The following is an 18,504-nucleotide window of genomic DNA, read 5'->3' as shown; positions in this document are numbered from 1 at the left end:
AAACCTCTCACCTGGGGTGACCTCTAGGCTGACAGGGAATATGGGCTAGAGAGAAGATGCTGCTCTCCCTCTACCCTGCCCGCTGCACGGAGCAGCACAGCCCCGCACAGTGCAGTGACCGGTAGGACGTCACTGCCACTCCTAGAAATGCGGGCGGCACAGGGGGGACCACGGCCACAGTAGGGACACCATCACCCAGGTGGGACGCTGCCGGGGCAGCCTCAAGTCACCTGAGATAATTCTGCTCTGGAGCCGCAGCTTGGCGGACACGGCCCTACCTGCAAGAGTCACCAAAGGCAGCGGCAGCACCACCCCAGGGAACAGGATCACCATCATTGCCACTGGTGCGAGCACTCAAGAAGCAAGCCCACGCAGTCTTTCTTCCTCTGGCCCCATTCACCCCTCTGTGCTGCCAGCCTGGACACCGCCCGGCTCCCTCGGGGTTGCTAGAGCCCTCCGGCTTTCATGAGTACAGCTTTTGATTGACCTGACAAAGAAACAACAGATTTGTTATGCCTGTTTTATATTTTTATTGGCACTAGAACTTCTGTGACAGGAGAACAGGAAGGTCATACCTTCTAAGAGACTGAGAATTGAAGGACATACTCATATATTGTTGGTGGTAATGGTGGAAGATGGCCCCAAGAAGGGTCCTCACTCGCTACATAGCAGCCCTGTAACTTGTAGAGGAAACAAAATGTACTCTGCTAGAAACCCCTGTTTGCTTTCACTTGAGAACTAGCAGCAAGGAAAAGATCATGCTCTGCCAGGTCTGCTTTTGCCTGGGTACAGGCAAAAGCTTTATTGCTTGTAGAATTAAACATAGGTTTCTGATCACTTTTCTTAAAGTAGTCTTTTCCCCTCCTACTTTCTCAGTTGCTCTTAGAATGGTGCTACCGGTCAGATGTGCGCATTGCAACAAGCCTGAAGGTTTGTAACCTTCTGTGAGCTGAGACACTTTCTTTTCCCTTCAAAGGTTCCCACAGCTGATGCTCGGTGGCTCCCCGTCTGTATTCCTGCCACCAGTGAGTCATTTCCCTGTCTACCTTCTGCCTACACAGAGTCCAGGTGCTGATGGCTTCGCTGGGATGTTGAGCATGAAACCAAAGTGATTTGCTGAATCAAGACTACATTAAAATATTTCCTTGTGGTTGGCTTTTTCAAAGATTTCCCATCTATTTTTTTTTTCCTTTCTCTTATTGTAATGGTTCATCACATCTACAAATTAGCTTGTTCTGCAGACTGTGTTCATTTTCCATTGACGGCCAGACCAGAGAGAAGTGCTTTCAAATAGATTTTTTTTCTCTCTCTGCAGTGGGAGAGAGTGATGTCAGCTGGGAACCAGGAGGACTATATTCAAACTGCTGCAGGGAAGACAGGGAAGGAGCTCATTTAATCAGGTCTACAAAGAGGTTATCAAAAGACAAGGTTTGGAAACACACTGTTGTGAAGTCTGTGCACTTAAATGGAGGATCCAAAGGAACCATGACCGTAAGGTCCAAACTTGAACACCTTGGTGCATCTACATCACCGTCTTAGTTTGGACCAGTAGCCATCTTCCAAAGCCAGTCTCCCAGTTGTCCCCACTTACTGTGCTTCCTTTTGACTTGTGGAGTGAACCTGGAAGAGATGAACCCGATACCTTTCAGATGAAACACACGCTTGAAGACATGCTCTGGGACCCACCTGGTGCACTCCATGTACAAATGCATATTCAGTCCACGCCACGCTTCAGGTAGCACGTCATTCCCATGGGGCAGCTGCTGAGGGGCCTGAATTTTAGGCTTAGAATAATAAAAAATCAAACCTTCAACAGGAACAAAGGAACTGTGGCCACTGCTCCACTGTGCATCATACACAGAAAATCTAATGATATTTGGGAATAAGGTCTTCTATGGCCAATAACTGTGTTTAGAAAAATGTTCATGAAATGACAGATCACTCATGAGAGAGTTATCAGTACAAACAGAGCCGTCTAAAAGATGCTATATATATTGTATATAAAGCCCTTCTACACATTTTAGAAACCTTTTAGTCTCCCTGAAAATATTTATATTAATATCTATGTCATATATAGATAATAAGTATTTATTTATGTATATGTACACATAAAATAGTCTCCCTGTGTATGTTGTGATTTTCAACACAGTGGATCTATTCCTCACTTATGCTAATCTCTGTGAGAGAACACATAGGTTCTTTAACAAGTTGTTTTGTCCCAGTCCTTCCTTTGTATACAGAAACTCTGTAAAATTACTGATGTATAACCCAAAAGCAAGTAAATCTTAATATCTGAAACATAAACTTCACTGCTGCTGCTGTATCTTGCTCTACAGGATACAAAGATCATGAAAAGCAGTTATAGTAGTGAAAGCTTAATTATTCTTTACTAATTACTGGCTGAAATAAATGTCAACAGTGACTGTAGTAAAAAATGACATCATGTATGATATAATTAAATACACAAAACTATGTTTAAATAGCTGTAAGTGTCTGGCTAAACCAAATCAACCAAAAAATTCAAAGACAATATTGACAAAGGCCTTTACATCACACTGTTGTGAATGAAAGTTTGTCACAGAAATCATGTTCATTTTAATTATGAATTTTCTGGTAGATTAAGGTTTATTTTTTATTTTTATGATTATTCATTTTTATTTTTATGGTAATAAAAGCTAATGAGAATGTTATATTGAACAGTTGGTATATTTGAGGGGGGGTATTAAAATGAGTTGATCCATGTATAATATCACCTTGTTATATAGATATAGATATAAAGTTACCTAAAGGCTCTGGGAAGAGCTATCTAAATCTGTAGCGTGACCGCTACCAAGTTTTGCGTCTTCAGCAATTTTGACCTCATGTGATCACAACAAAATGTCTTCAACTGGATGTTCCTGATGTCAGCATGACTTGAAAATGTTCGTGCAGTCTGACCAAGGTGTACAAAAGCCTGTGGCAGAGCAGGAATTTGCGCTGGCTCCAGGGGTAAGTTTGACGATCAGCTGGGGCTTCTCCCTTCCTGCAGCTCCGGAGAGTCTCAGCGTTGCTCTGGCCAACAACTTTTATCATAGGTTTCAGGCTGAAGCAGACGTTACCGACATTAAAAGAGGAACTTATATAGTGTAAACGCTGACAGAGACCAAACAGGAGCAGCATGAGTGGTTACTGTAATGAAAATCTTTAAAAAAAGTGTCATAACCCTCCATCATTTAATACCACAAACCTCAATTAACTTATACTAGCCATCGACACATTTAATTTTTAATATCAGGTGCTTTCAGCTGATTTGAGATGAGGAAGCTCAGTCACCCCAGCTCTTCGGCCGAGGTTGCTGTGGCAGAAAGGCAGCGGTGCCAGCGTGTCCGGCAGCGCTCGGGCAGCAGGCTGGCTGCCGGCGATCTTTGTTCCTTTGTTCCCCCCGGCCCCGCTTCCCCGTCCAGACCAACCTCCGCGCAGCCTGGTCACGGCTTTGCTTTTTTTTTCACCCGCCTTGCTCACCTGCAGTCTCTGTTCATATTGTTTTATGGTACTTTAGACAACGGGTTTTAACAGCTAAACATAAAAGCCACTGAGAGCATAAACAGGAAACTTGTGTTTAGGTGGGAGTGCCTAAGAATTTTATACTGCTGACCACAGAGGCCATGGGAGAAAGGAAATAGGAAAAACACTGTAAATACCTGGGTGACTAATGACTTGTGCTGCTCATCTGGCTTTTCAGAACATGAAAAGTTCAGCCTCTTCAGGCAAAACAGCACAGGGCAGGCATGGTTTCTCGGGACGATACTCTCCATGCTCCTCCGCTGCCTGTTTCCCCGCTCCACTCCCACCACAGAAAGCGCCTTGTTCCTATAAAGTCAAATAATCCCGCAATAAATTGTCGCCTGGCCCTCGAGGCTGCGCACACTGATGGCGAAGGGAGGGAGAGTGATGCACGAGGATGCGCACCCGCTCTCCGCATTCGCACCGTCTAAGAGGATTTAGGTGAAAGAAACCAAATTTGCACCCCCCTGTTTTGTGCTGAGGCAGCAGCTGGAGTTTGGGGGCAGCGTGCGCCTTTGTCCGGCCTTCCGTCGCCGGCTCCCGAAAGGATTGCCATTGTTCCTGAGGGGCCTCCGCGGGGCCGCTCCCGCGCCCGCTCCCTTTTATCGCCAGCCGCATGGCTTGTGAGAGGTTTTGTCTTTTGCTGACGGCAGCAGATTTGGCCGATCGGCATCTCCCATGCGACGGCGCTGGGGCGGGATTTCCAAGTTGGCCATCTGCACAGGGGACACTGGCAGAGCGGGGCATTACGATGGCCTGACGATTCCCCTCCCAGGGCCGGCGCTGCTGGTGAAACCGCGACATCTGGTCACCTTCACCAGGAGCGCGGGGTCCGATTTCACTTGAAAGCCAGGGCGGTTTCTCACATTGCGATTGTGACCCGGCAGAGATGGGGTGAAAGCAGATGAGGACGCTCCCCGAGTGTCACATTTCTGGGGGGGAGCAGCAGTCCCGTGGGAAGGCACCGAGGCCAGGCCCTTCAGCTGGGGCGGGGGGCGTGAGCGCAGCCCCCCGGGGACCGCAGGGGCCCACCTGTGGCTCTGGCCGATGCACGGCCTGGCTACAGACAGAGCGTGGCCCAAAGGGTTGTGCTGCAGGCAGGGCAGGGCAGGGCAGAGCGCTGCGGGCTCTGGCGGCAGGACGGAGGGAGCCCCTTTGGGGTCCTTTATTCAGTCCTTGCTGCTTCTATCTCCCACAGCGCAAAATCTTGACACAGAATAACTAGTCCACTTTTCATCAAGCTCCCATAAAAAACCAATAACCTGTAAGTAATACTGACGTGCCCAGGCTGCTTCAGAGAAGGACTAGCATGTCCAGGGATGGGAGTCCTGGTTCAGCAGCTGGGCCTTGCCGAAATCAAGTGTGTTACTAAATAGGGGTGGAATTTCACTCATGGAAAGTTAAGCACATCTGTAAGCATTTCTCTAAATCCAGGCTGGGGTTTCATCCGTAATGAACTTCTCGTTTGATTGCTGAAGTGATATGATAAGCTCTGGCAATGTTTGGCAGGGAGCTGGGGAGGAGAGCTTTGTTAATATCCAGGCATGATCACTTCCAGACTGTGCAAACACCAAAGTTTTATTGATACAGATGTATGTATACACTTGTATGTATACGTTACTTGTATGTATACTTGTATCTATAGGTTATATAGATACAGGCGTAGATACAATTGACCCAGTCTATAACAACATAGTTACCTTTTCCTATGCAGTTATAAAAATATACGGGGAAGGTTGCTGTGATCACAAAACAGGAGGCCAAACATCTACAATTAGACTCCTTCATTTTTCCGTGAATATTGTAGCAATGAAAGATGCTGGGCTCTCTAAAGTCTCCTCTTTTCCTAAGGACGAGCGCAGACCAAGAATACAGCGGTACAGCCTGACCAACACCGTTTCCATCCTGATCTGAGAAGACCCACCCAGACTCTGTCTTCTCAGCAGGCAGTGCCTCACCTGCAGCAAGCACGCAACCTCACTGCTGTAGAAGGAAATAGCTAAATGCTTGTCAGGCAGGTGAAAAACAACATTGCTAAGTGACAGCCCCAATGCAAAAGTCGCTAAGAGGGACTCAGCGGTAGCAGTATTGCAATGGTGAAGTTTCAGCTCCCCGCCACAGCCTGTGCAATGCAGGTGCCTTGCTTTCCCTGCTTGTCGCCTGGAGGGGATCGCAGCACTGCCCACGCCGGCCCGTGGGAGACGTGCTGCATGGCTAATTCGGGGTGGGAAGGACATCGTTCCTTCCGCTCAGCTGAGTACCTAAGCCAGCTCTCACACACCGACCCTGAAACTGTGGCCAGAAGACTGCAGTGGCCAAAGCACCTCTCAGGGTTTCACTTCTAAATCCCTTCTTCTGCATAATACTGAAAAGGGGCTCCGACCCAAGACTCTCCTCGGTTAAATATGCAAGCTGCCAAACTACAGATTTCAGGGATTCCTTTGAAACTCTTCCACTTTGTACAAAGCGATTAAATATTCATTGGCGCGGGGACTAGGAGCCGGCCTCCTGGATGAGCACCCCCACCCCAATCCGCAGAGCCCTTTTCACTCCCATCCTCTGAATATTTAATCAGCTCACACAAAGCGGAGCGGCTTCAGCAGGGGAGCCTGGGAGAGAGCCGGGCAATGAGACCCACTGATCACGGTACACAGCAGAAGGACCCAATCCCAGGCCCCTGCTCTAAAACAGACAGATGAAGGGTTTAAGCATTCGGCTCAGCATGGCTGCGAGCGTGTTAGCTATTCAGAACAGAGGATGTGACACTTCCTTTCTCTTCTCTCCCCCACCCCGTCTTTCATGCCGGTTAGATGTGGTTTAACCACCTTAGAGTCCAGCAGGAAGACAGGATGAGGAATGCTTCGTTTGTGTCCTGAAAACTGTACAAAATGAATGGATGAAAATTTGATGAGAAGTTTTTCAGACACTCAAGCACCTCTCTTAATAATTCAGATGTTTGATTCTCTTCTTCAGTATGCAGTAAGAAATAATGCACTTTGGAGATGGTATAGAAACTTTAGTTTTCAGAAAAGAAAAAAGCCTCAGATTTTAAAACAAAAATCCCATATAGGAGTACGGCACTATTATGTGAGTTTTTGTCCTCCTGATTCTCTTAACTGATGACTGGCACTGAAATTTCAGCATGGAGAGATCTTTTGCAGCCAACCTCTAATAAACAAAGTTCACAACGGAAATGCTGACAGGCTGTGATCAAAGCAGCACCCTCAGGTGTTGCTGTGATATACTGCTTGCTGACTAAACCACAGCAGTTCAAACAGCCTGGCTGTATTTAATTGGGATATACAGTATTTCCAGCACAGGGAGCTCAACACCAAAGAGGGTTTCTCTTAGATCTTTCACTCTGCCATTGTTCTGCTATTTGCTCAGAGGAAAGACATTTAGGACACCAAGTTTTGGTGTTTCATCTGGAACAAGGACTCTAGGACTATCCATAGCATCGCCTTGAGTTTTATAGGAGGCTGCCCTGTGAGCGCTCATCTGCTGTTTCCACTCAGAAGATCATCCTCTCCTCTTCACAGCTGTGTGGAGCAGCCCTTCCCCAGTGGTGGCTGAACATCTTTACTTCAGTCACATCAATTGCGTATGTAAAAAAGTGACACTAACAGTACACCATAATGTAGTTTTGGTGTTTTTAAAGGATTACAACAGAGAAGGAGAAAACCATCCAGATGATGGATTCTTGGAATTACCAACACGAGCTCTACCAGTCACCATTCAGAACTTGCTAGACTCTGGAGCAGTGCTTGGCTCCATACTCAAAGTCCACAACTCATTCTCTGAAATTCAGATGTGTGTCAAACTTTGGCTTTGCCTGGCCGTTGGAGATATAAGCTATGTCTCAAGGATGCCAGCTGGATCTGAACTGCTCTAACCCTCAACCTGGGATTAGAGCTGAGAGATTTCTTTAGGGACACTTCTTTCAAGAGACCTCTGCAGCAGTTAGAATGGAAGGGAAGTCTTTCAGGCAGTAGGATCTGCTCCCATCTCAGGGAAAGCAAGGGAAACCTTGCCTGCTAAGTGCTACATACTAAACATGGTGCATCCAGGTTTGGGGTGAAGCCAACTTATTTGGGGTATGGTTGTCTCTACTTTCAACACCATGCCCTTGGATGCTGCACATGGAGCAGGATTCATAAGACGGGTAGGGCACAAGTGAAATGCAGGACCGTGGATCAGCATGGTTCTCTCCACACTCTTTCACCATTGAGTCAGGGCAGGGGACAGGCTTTGACACCTGAAAGGAAAGGCTTGGGGAAGATGACAGTGATGTTGTATGAGGGAAATGTCAGAGAGAATGAAGGACTTCTCAAGAAAGAATATTTGTTTCTTGCCCAGTTCTCTCACAACATCCACTACAGTTCTGGATCCTGGCTCTCAGCCTTAGTCTTCTTAACCGAGCAGTCCAGACCCCACTACTGTCACCTCCCTCCATCTTTGGTCAGTGAATTCCCATTCCTAATCAGTTTCTACTTCTTGGTCCCACCATCTATTTCTGTTCTTCCTTTAGTCAAGTTTTTGCCTCCTTTCCAGTTGCCCTGAAGAATTCCTTGTTTACACTGCCTCGATGCCAGCAAGGATGTTTCTGAGAGCTCCCATCCCTGACTTTTACCTGGAGCAACCATTACTGGAGAAATCCACTTTCTTTGACTTTGGATGGAGTATGTTCAGCCTGTGGTGAAGATGGTGCACACATTAGTTTGGTCCCAGGCAGGAGCTGCGAGGGGACAGAGCATGTGCAGTCACTCTGTGTGGACGAATAGCATCTTTTCTGCTCCACTCCAGCAGCCCTGAGAAACCTGCACATGCGCCTTCAAGATGGGATGTATGGAGATCTTAGTTGCTAAAATAAAAATGTCTCTACTGAGCACAGGCAAAGTAGATGCTATTTCAAAAGTTTCTAACTGGACCTAAATGAAAGACTTCTATAAAGACAGCAACAGGCATTTCACAACTGAAAAGACCACTTCGACTCCCCTCCTACATTTTGAGTCACTGCTACAAAACCCCAAGAAATCAGACCTTTTTGAAAAGCAGTTTGTTAGCATTTTTTGTAATATGAAAACAACCAAAAAGTTTTCTCAATTCCTGTTCCCAGAACCCGCTAAACTGTTTTGACGAAAATTTTTCCAAAAATTCAGCCTTAGGCATACACCTGGAATATAAAATATCAGCCCAAATGGTTAATGTTTGACAAAGTCTCAAAATGTGGTTTTATAATAGGAAATATTGGGCAACCTTCATATTATGCACTATTAGCCCCGCCTATTAAAAATATTTCCTTATGTGTAGCAAAGAGCTTTATACAAACTAGTATTTGCAGATGTAGTCACTATTTCCTAGTGTGCAATAGCTCAGTAATTTTGACTTTTTAAAAATTACCAAATGCAACAAGACAACATTAATGGAATAATCCCTTGATGAATTTATTTTTTTAAATAAAAGCTTGCTTTGAATTATGCTGAAGGAAAATGCATCTTTAAATGAACTAATTTCCATTTAATTACATGAATATTAGTTAAGAACAGCTGAACAGACTTTTTATTTTTTAATTGTGAAAATTCTCTCCCAGGCTGAACTCTTCTATGCCAAGTTTCTGTGCCGAGCACATTTTTACGGTCTAGTTATAAACCCTAGAAAAACAACGTTTATAGGAAATGTTGACACAACCTTAACTAAAGTGGTGCTAGCTGACACCTCTATATTTTCAATTTGGGGATTTCTACTGGGAAAATATAAACGCTAATGCAGTAAAGGAAGCCAACTATAATAAAACCCTCATAGTCTTCCTGTTCACCCCATGAAGACCTACTTCAAAAAGCACCAACTCAGACTGGAGATGAGTTGAAGTTAACTGCATTCCTCTGAGGGTACTAAAAATTACCTGCAGGTAGTTCAGCCTTACAGTTACTTGCAAAACTTCAGTTTGGTCAAAGCCACGTGAATATTCATGAAAAAATCCTGAAAAGAAAATGAGAATGTGCATAAGCTTAAAGAAGGGTGCTAGTCCATTTAGATCCTTCCTAGCACAACATAAAAAGAGGAAAATAGACTTTATAGGTTCTAGTGAAATAAATGTAAGTACACACAGGGGAAAAATACAAAGATGGAAAGTACAAAGTGAAGTTAGCTTTCCTACCTGTACCTTTTAAGTCTGGCTCACCTAAAATGAATTAATAAAGGAAGGGCTGGGGCCTCTGCTTAGCCTTCTTTTTAAAGGTCTTTGCACAGATTCATGAGCCAAGTAAGATCAGGATGATTGTCAGGACAGCTTCTGAGTCTTGGTGAAAGAGATCTGAAAGTCTTGGGTAGCTGATCCTGCCTCAAAATGAAAACCGATCATGTTAGTCATATACTGGAAGTGATACGTAGTGAAACAGTGTTGGAGGGAGGGTGTTGGCAAAGGTGGTAAAGCAATCTCAGAACTTAAATATGAAATTCAGAATGAAAAAGAAATTATATTGTTTAAGGGCAAATTGTGCTGAATCAGCCTGATTGCCTTCTGTGATGAGATGATTGGCTCTGTACATGAGGGGAGTACAATGGATGGCATTGATCTTAATTTTAGCAAGATTTTGAAGATTATATCCCATAGCATCCTTGTAGCCAAAACGGGGAGATATGGACTGGACAGCTGGACTTGAAGATGTGTGGTAAACTGGCTGAATCATCAGGCTCAAAGGATAGCGGCCAATGGTTCACAGTCTAACTGGTAACCAGTTGAGTGGTTTTCTGGATTTAACAGTGGGGCTGATACCGTTTAATGTCTTCCTTAGTTACTTGGACAACAATCTATAATGCACTCTCAGGAAACTTGCAGATGATATCAAATCAGGGAGAGCAGTCAATATGCTGGAGGGCAGAGCTGCCATTCAGGAGGACCTTGACAAGCTGGAGAAATGGGCCATGAGGAAACTCTTGAAGTTCAACAAAGGGAAAAGCTGGTCCTGCACCTGGGCTGAATTACTCCATGCAGCAGAACAGGCTGGAGTCAGCTGGCTTGGTGATGCCAGGAAAGGAGCTGGCAGTCCTGGTGAACAACATGTTGAACATGCCAGTAGTGTGCCTGGTGGATCAAAGGTCCATCTGCATACTGGGCTGTATTAGGAAGAGCAAAGCCAGCAGGTCAAAGGATGTGACTATTCTCCTCCCCTTGACACTCATGAGATCTTGTATGAAATAATGTGTCCAGTTTGGGGTCCCCTGGTACAAGAAAGGCATTGATAAATGGTGGAGAGTCCAGAAGAAGATGCTCAAGGGGCTGAAGCACAAGGCACATAAGGTGAGGCTGAAAGAACTGGCTTTGCTGAGCCTGGGAAAGAGAAGAATAAGGAGAAATCTTACTGTTGTTTTCAATTACCTAAGGAGTGATTGTAAAGAAGATGGGGCTGACTCTTCTTGAAGCTGTACAAGACAGAAGATAAGACAAACATCAGAATGGGAAATTCCTGTTGGACACAGGGGAAAAAAATCCCAGTGAGAATAGCTGAACAGTGGCCAGGTTGCCCAGAGAGGTTGTGATAACTCTGTCCTTCGAGATACTCAAATCTCAGCTGGACAAGTTAACCCTGCTTTGAAGAGCAAGTTGGACAAGGTGACCTCCAGAAGACCTTTTCAACCTGAACGGTTCTGTGTCTATTTGCTATTTAGAAACCATCCTGACCTGCCAGTTCAGGAGCTGGGTGGGGAAACCAAGACTTTCCAATGTCACTTCTGGCATTTACTTGCTCAGCGGAAAAGGAGCAAGTGGGACGGTGGCACTCTGAGCAGTAGCCTGCTGGGTTTCAGATGCCATTCAGATTCCTCCTTTAAACAAACTGGCTGCTGCTGGAGCTGGATACTTGCCTGCTTCTGAGAGTCCAGCCTTCTCTGTTTTTAAAGAAAGGCATGCTGAACTCTCTAGCAACGTTAGAAAGTATTGGCCTGACTTTTTCTTTAGTTGATATCATACATAACCTTCACCTCTTCAGAGGTGAACACTAAAAAGTTATGTAAAAAGCCGAACTGAATCATCCCAGTAAACAAATGCAAAACATTGACCTTGTCTTAGACCTGTAACGACCTACCCTTATATAGCTGTAACCCACTCCATTTCATGCAGTTAACAAACTGTAGTCTTTTGATTCAGTGAGACACTTGCTGCTTTTACCATTACTTTTGTGTTAAGTCTAATTGTCTATTAAGAAGGTAATTTGGGTTACACCCCAATTAAAGTCAGACACACCTAACCTTCTGCAGCTCCCAAGAGACGTTTCACTAAGGTATCTCTGTGAGTAGAAGAGCTTTGGATGATGTTTTTTTTTAACCTTGCTAACATTTCAGCTGTGCTGGCAGCAATTCATACAGTTTCTGCCCACTGCCTCCTTCTTCTGTTTTCCTCAAAAGGTTTCACAAGATATCACAGTAACCTTGGCAAAAATGTGAAGTCTACTTTAAGGTTAATGCTAAACTTCTGTAGTACATTATTTTAAGGTTTAAAAGAAAGTTAGTAAGTTCCAGTATGTACCTGTCAGTACTAAATGATTGTTCATTTCCTGTGAATTGGGAATAAAGTAATAACATACATCTGGCGAGCTAAGACAGGTTGCTTATTTCTTTTTCTTCTCTGAGCCATATCCTTTACCAGCTGTGAGACATCACCATGCAGAATCTTGAAATACCTTTGAGGAAAACTAAAACAAAGGAACAGAGGGCTGGAAGAGACCCCCTGTGTCTCGGAGCCCTGTCCCCGCTAGCCCTAGGCCACATCACACAATGCCTTTCATCAGCTGTTCACACTCCATCTTATAAGCCATTTTGTGCCCCCATACTTGCATTGGAAGTCTGCTCTCTCCAGCGTTGATTGCTCAGCTGGCTAGATAACATCTTTCAGTTTCCATGCCATGCATTCATGGGCAGTTTATCCCCATTTGTTCTTGTACCAACACTGTACTTTATCTTCAAAAGATCTTTTCCTTCCTTGATGTTTAACCTCTTGGTGTATTTATAGCGAGCAATGACATTCCATATCAGCTTTTGTTTTGCTACACTAAATAAGTCAAGCTCTTCTGGCCTCCTTATGCAAAGTAGGCCTTCCATTTCCCATCATCACGGTACCTCTCTGCTGCCCTTGTTCCCAGGTCATCTTTGACCCAGGGGGCTATTCCTGGACACGGTGTTCCAGATAAGGTCTCACTAACTTATTTTATTAGTTGCTAACCATTTTCTCATGTGAATCATGCCAGAAGACGACATGCTAAAAGGATATATATCACCAAATGTACTAAAGACATTGAGAAAAATCCAATTATAAACTTCCTTCCCTTCTTTAATAGAGTATTTCTGAATGTTAGGTGCTTGTGGGCTTTGCAAGACAGTGGAGTTTTGATGACGGATCCTGAAGCACACATTAAAGCCTAGAAAAGGAGGTTGAGGTATGAAAACAACAGCCATGGAAACGCAGTGACCAGAATGCAAAGAGTCCAAGGGAGAGGTGAAGTAGGATTTATTACTGCACTGAAATAGATGATAAAGGAGGTGATTAGAATTTAACTGTCAAATTCAATTCTTTATACTCTCCTGGCATGAAAAACACTTGAAACATAACGATACATATTTACATGAATAAAAATCTCAGCCTGTGGCATTTTCACAACATCTTCCATTTGAAAGCATTAAGGATGGCAAGTGAAATTTACTTTATGCTATAAATACTGTTTGCTTCCTGCATATCTCCAAGTCAGAACAATAGAAAAATGTAACCAGCATGATTAAATGGAGAAAAGAAGATCCTTTGCATTTTTCTCCACACGCACTCAGTCTACTCAGTTCTTGAGTAACTTAATGTAAAAGTTTAAATTTTATGTTCTCATTGTTCATCTCCAAGGCGTGACCTGAATAAAATGCTTGTGGGAAAAAACCCTGAAACAAAAGTTCTTATTAACTGAATGTTATATAAATGTATATATAAATTGCCCCTCACTACAAGAAGGACGTTGAGGTGCTGGAGCGTGTCCAGAGAAGGGCAACGAGGCTGGTGAGGGGTCTGGAGAACAAGTCTTATGAGGAGCGGCTGAGGGAACTGGGGTTGTTTAGCCTGGAGAAAAGGAGGCTGAGGGGAGACCTCATCGCTCTCTACAACTACCTGAAAGGAGGTTGTAGCGAGGTGGGTGTTGGTCTCTTCTCCCAAGTAACTAGCGATAGGACGAGAGGAAATGGCCTCAAGTTGCACCAGGGGAGGTTTAGATTCGACATGAGGAAAAATTTCTTTACTGAAAGAGTGGTGAAACATTGGACCAGGCTGCCCAGGGAAGTGGTTGAGTCCCCATCCCTGGAAGTATTTAAAAGACGTGTAGATGAGGCGCTTAGGGACGTGGTTTAGTGGGCATGGTGGCGTTGGGTTGACGGTTGGACTCGATGATCTTAGAGGTCTTTTCCAACCTTAATGATTCTATGATTCTATGATTCTATGAATGTTAGCATATGGTCTTTTATGGAATAAAATTTAAATGTATACGTTGTTTATTATGATACTAAAATAACAAATTTCTTCAGTCTTTCACAGCAGTTCCAGAAATTAAGAGTTTCCTGATTCCTGCCAGCGCTAAGCTATGCCCCAGTAGAATAATTTTCTTCAGTATCATACACCACATAAATATCATCATTTTATTTGATGGTAATGAATCTTACAGGCAAATAGTTCTTTTCCAGCCCTTTCACATTATATTCGTAAAGGTATGAGGGCAGCTTGAATCATTAAACATTGAACTGAAGGCAGCATTCGGAAAAGACCTGAATGGGGACCTCCCCGCTGGATTAAATGTAATGTTCTCCTTGCAGAAAATGGCTAACTCGGCTGCACGCAGGAGGTTAGCTCAACTGCTCTGTTAGTTCCCAGAGAGAAGAAATTGTGGTTTGTGCAATTTTGCTTTATGCAAGAAGCAGATTCCCAGTCATTCAGATGCAGTTGCATTAGGCAAAGCCTTTGTACCTTTTCTGCCCTTTGTGGTTCTCTAGACACGTGAGCGTTGTCTTTCTGCATGTAAATCTCTGTGTGTTTTGAAGATATTTTTCCTCCGTGACCTGCCTGCTGGACTGGCTATGGCTCAGATTACAGTAGTTTTCAATGGACATTAAGCACATGCTGGTACTTTTTCAGGCAGGAACGACCTCTTGAATTCAGAGCTGTAAAATGCAGCTACTGTGTTTACTCAGTTGAGGGACAAATCGTGCTCCACAGGTCTCATATTCTCAGGTTGGTTGTAAACCTTTTTGTTTTGCTTATACTGTGCTCTGGGACTCAAATTTCTCATACAGGTCACTGCCTGTATGAGACTCTTGAAACGTACGACTGATTCAGTCCTAGTTCTGCATCAGTCACATATCCAAATCCCTATGTCAGCTTAAGCATAACGCCCCATAATGGAGAAAACTCAGCTGCACTGAAACAAAGTTGCTACACGGGATCGCCTTTTTTATTCTAATATCTTCAAATGAGGCTATTTCAGGAATTGAGAATAATTCTCTTGGAGCAACAAAGTTTACATAGCCAACATAAACAAACCTATGCCTGCTTCATGCCAGGGGAGGAGAGAAGGGGATGATATTTCTTTTGCTACCAACATAGGCTCTTTTGCTTGAATGGTATTTTTGGCAGATGCTACCATATTTAACTTCCCACAATGGCACTGTTTATTTAAGGCCAATATAAAACATCCCTGGCCCTTCTCTCAGATTTTTCAGTCCGTCGGTTGACTTGCACGTATCCTTTTAAGCACATTTTTTGTGGTGCCTTTGGAATCACTACTCGGTGCCTTTAAATGAAATACTTCCAAGCCACGAGAACTCCATCTTAGCAGGGCAAGGAAATAAGCTGTACCAGCTACACCATTGCTCATGGATTTCACTGCTTTCGGTACACCCTGTTCTCACAAGTAGTTCAGAGGAACAAAATAACTGCCAGACCAGAGGTCTACCTAGCCAAGTACCTTGTCACCAGCAAAGATCAGTTGAGATTACTTAGAGAAGAGTGTAAAAAAAAGTATAGAGGTGCTCTGCCTAATATGTACTTGAACTTCCGGCAATCATTTTGCCCAAGGCTGCACTGTTTTGTTTTATCAGACTGACCTATGAGAAATTTACTTCTGGTTTTTGCTCTCTGCGTTTTTGTGGTATAGAAAATGTATTTGCAGCTATAAATCTTTCCCAGCTTTGCATTTGATTTTAAATCAGACATCTGTAGCTGTAAAAATAAGTTTCACATCCTTTCAGGAAGTTTACTAGGTCCTTACAGATAATGGCATATGGTCAGCCAACACAGCCTCAGCCTTCTACAGAACAGAGTTATTTTTCACCCCTGATTTCAGGCTGAAGCCTCCTTCTCTATGTGAGTGCAGTGACACCATTTCTATTCGTACCCGTTATGTGCAAGTTGCTGGTCTCCGGCTTTGCATATGCCGGGGTGGAACTGCGCTCCAACCAAAGTCACTGCCTAATAATATCCAGCTGCTCTGCAAGCTGCCACAGCTGCTGATAAGCCACCACAGGCTGCCACACGTGAGTCACTGTGGCCACAGTCATAGGACATCTCTGTGCAGGAGCACCCTGCGGGTTTGGGGTTGGACAGCTCGACCAACCAGCGCTTCCCCTGCCTGCCAGGGACAGCTGGAGAATTCAGGCTTTACTTTTCTTATCTACCGAAGCAAATGTGTTGGGGATGGACTCATAGTGGCCTATTTGCATCCTGTCTGATGTTTCTCCCAGATGTATGATTTCTGCTAAACAGTATTTACTGTTGGTATTTAGGTAAAGCTCTGGCTCTGGATGCTCGGAGCCTCTGGTCATGCTCTTCTATTGTTTTCCCCAGGTAAAAATGTCACCTATTACTTTAGTACCCTCACCGCCATCGTTGCTTTTTTCTTGTATTTTTCTGTTAAATACTGTGGGTGCCAAACACAACCCAAACAGCCGTCTGCAGAAACAGTGTCTCCCAGAGGAGGTGCAGAATGTGCACAAACATGTGCTCTGTTTTCCTAAGGACACCTGCCAGAATCCTGCTGATGCATCAAGCGTAGGAAAATATTTGGCGCAAGCCACGTCTCCAAAGATTTCTATCCTTGTAGGTAGTGGAAAATATTCCTTTTTTAACATACTTGTTTCATTTTTTTGGTTCTCTCTATACAAGTGAATGCTTCTGTCTTTCCCTGCTGCAGTGTCCAATAAGCACAGCTACTCATAGTTTCTCAGATCTCTCAGAGCACTTACCCAGTCCCATTTTAGCTCCTGCCTCAAGGTGAGTGGCGTGAACTGTTGTCATGCTGCGCTCTCTCTGCTCTGTCCTGTGCTTCTGAGAGTTTCCTTTTCCCCCAGAAGACTTCCCCTAATTCTTTTACAGTTTTTTAAGTCCTTGGACTTTCCAACAAATGCATCTTCTTAATGGCAGTAAGATTTTTTTAACCCATTAATGGGTACTGCTTTCACCGGTATACTCACAAATTGTGCTGAGGTGGTGGCATGACTAGAATATTAATAAACAAAGCATTAGCTTGCTCAGGAAGGACAGGCAAGATTAGATGGAATGAGATATGCTGCTCTGCATTCAAGAGTACGTATGTGTGCTGGGAGATCCAGAACGTGGAGGAAGTTACAATCTCTGAGAAGGTAAAAGGGGAAAAGAATATGAGGGGTTTGATTGCGGGGATTGCAAAATATCAAACAAGGAAGACCTGAGGCTTTTTGTGTCCTAAAAGCAGAATCAGCTGAAGGACAGGATTTTATATTAATGAGGGATTTTAACAATCAGCTATTCATTGGTGAAAGAATGCAACAGAATGCCAGTGTCCAGCAAGTTCCTGGAATTACTGGCAATGTTGTTTAAAAAAGTGGAGGAAGGAGTCAGAAAGTGGGCTTTTCTAGATTTGATGCTAAGCAGTGAAGAATTATGGGAGAGTGTGAAGGTGAACGATAATGTGTACGAGTAACCTTGGAGTCACAGGGTGTATGATCCTTGGAAAGGAAATCAAGAAGAGCAAAAAAAGGTGAGGGACTAGAAGTGCAGATGCTTCAATAAACTACTAGATAGAAGGTAGCTAAGGGAACATAAGCATTAAAGACAGCTGTAAATTCCTCAAAGAAATGTTTCTAAGGACAGCAGTATACATTATTCCACATCAGAGAAACTATAGACAGTGTAAAAAGAGACCAAACTGGTTAAGCTATGATCATTCATAATGTATGCCCAAAGGAAGTAAAATGAAACCAAGTCAGATTACTCAGGGCACTGAAAAAACAGTAGCCTGATCATGTAGGACCAAAATCTGTGCTTTGTCTTTTCTGATTCTGTTTTTTCGTATCCAAAATTAGATGCAAAGAGCAAGAGACACAAGGCCAACAAGTTCAAGAGTAATGAGGGTGAATCCAAGGAAAGTGATGGTTTCTACTTAAAAATGAAGGAAAGCTATAAAACCAAGAAGGCTGAAGTAGATAATTTTGCATCAGTTTTCACTCAAATGATCAGCTCTAACCAGCTATCTAGCACAATTAAGACTAATGATAGCAGGATTTAGAACAGAGAATAGCTAAAGAAATTCTTAGACAAGGTTAAGTGCTTTCAGACCAGTTGCACCTGCTTGATAAACTCCATTTGTGGATGGCACAAAACCTTGGTTAGAGAACTGTGTCCAGAAAAAAAATCTATCAGCAGTTCTCTGTTACAGTACAGGTATATTTCTGGAGGGCTTCCACAGGAATCTGTTCTGGATCATTTTCTGCTCGATGTCTTTCCTGAGGACCTGAATAATGCAATATATTTAATAAGTTTGCAGATGACATGGAGCTGGAGGGACTGCAGATGGACTGCACAACGGGATTAGAATTCAAGATTATCTTGAAGAAATTTATTGAAGAAATGACCTGCAAAAAACAGAATGGAAATTAATAGGGACAAGTGCAAAGCACTACGCTTGG

The sequence above is a fragment of the Aptenodytes patagonicus genome, chromosome 2 (assembly GCF_965638725.1).
Source record: "Aptenodytes patagonicus chromosome 2, bAptPat1.pri.cur, whole genome shotgun sequence".
Classification (NCBI taxonomy): Eukaryota; Metazoa; Chordata; class Aves; order Sphenisciformes; family Spheniscidae; genus Aptenodytes; species Aptenodytes patagonicus.
Note: the sequence above shows the minus strand (reverse complement) of the source record.